Below are 1649 nucleotides of genomic sequence, written 5' to 3'. Positions count from 1 at the left end.
AACTAGTGCCTATGAGGGGAAGAGGTTGTTACAGTATCACTACTTTAACTAGTGCCTATGAGGGGAAGAGGTTGTTACGGTTTTATTACATTATCTTGTGTCTATAAGGGGAAGAGGTTGTTACAGTATTGCTACTTTAACTAGTATCTATGAGAAGAAAGAGGTTGTTACAGTATTGCTATTTTATTTAACTAGTGTGTGTGTGGGAAAGTAGTTGTTACGATATTAATAACTTAACTAGTGTGTGTGAGGAGAAGTAGATGTAATTTAACTAGTGTTTGCAATTATTCATTTTCAAAGTCTTTCAGATTTGTCCATTGGTTGTTCTTTGCTGATGAATCAGTGATAAGTTTACAACTAACAAAGCTGAAATTCCGATTTTGATTCCCCACGGTGGATAGAGCACAGAAAGCTTTGCGCTAAAGCAATGTTCTTTGTATAATTTGTCTGTTTTCGTATAATACATGTGTACAGAGTTATATGAAGCAGATTGGCTTTCTGGTGGAGCCATGGATTTCGGAGCTGGCGAGCTGGGTTCGAATGCGTGGGATACCTCAAAATATCTCCCGCAATTTAAATTGTGGATGCGTTATAAGAGTGGCAGTCGATTGATTAGTATGGATGGTGAGTAGTAAGGTGCTGCTGAATGGCTGCCTACGATCCTTTTAGTAGTTTAGAATTAGAAACGGCCTTAACAGCTTTTTCATAACAAATTATAATGAAACGATAAACTCTGTAGTTGTATTTGTTACTTATAATTATTTGTGAATTAAAATATATAATAACAGCGAAAAACTTTAAAAAAAGCACTACACTGAATCACATAATTGCCATATTGTTGCTTATTTGTTGTTGTGTGGTAAAGTATTGATGATCACGTTTTGAAATGAGTTGAATACGAAACTATTGTTCAAATTAATTATCCGACATAATACGATTTAGTGGCATAGGAAGCGGGGGCTAAGGCCACACACTTTTCAGTCCGTGTCAGTAAAAAATGCACGAAACTAGCATTCATCTGAGGATCATAGCTTATTTAGAAATTACATTTAAATACAAAAGAGTGCAATAGTGACCCTATCTCTGGCTATAAAAGTGTAAAAGAGAATAATGGTAAAAACTATTGTGCTTGTGTATTTAAACAGATTTCAAATATAAAAATAAATTTAGAACTATTTTTATACATTGTCAAAGTCTTAAGTCAAAGTATTTTGGCATTATGAATGTTTCTTTTAATTTCAATAAAAATGAAAGTAAAATGCAAATATGCCTTATTTTATGTTTGTTGTCTTTTTTTTTTTTCTGCATCAAAAATCAACGCGGGCACCTATCGGTCGAAAACAAGAAAATTTTGTGAGCGGGTAGAAATTTTGAACACGAGGTGTAAAAGAAGGTAGTAACCTAACTTACGTTGTGAAATAAAGAAATTTAAATTCAGTAACGACTAATGTGTTAATGTAAAAGAGACGTAAGTAGTTTTTAGCTTATTATTATTTTTTGGATTCCTGGAATAGAACGGTTGAAGAAAATTCAGCACATTCTGTGTAGGCCTAGGTATGAAGTGTTAATTGTTATACTGTTTTCACATTATCAAAAGAGTAGAACCAGAACTTAGAAGTAAATTTTTAAACTAATATTAATAATAATAA

This window comes from Limulus polyphemus, unplaced genomic scaffold (genome assembly GCF_000517525.1).
Source record: "Limulus polyphemus unplaced genomic scaffold, Limulus_polyphemus-2.1.2 Scaffold4088, whole genome shotgun sequence".
NCBI lineage: Eukaryota > Metazoa > Arthropoda > Merostomata > Xiphosura > Limulidae > Limulus > Limulus polyphemus.
This window is presented reverse-complemented; position numbering follows the sequence as displayed.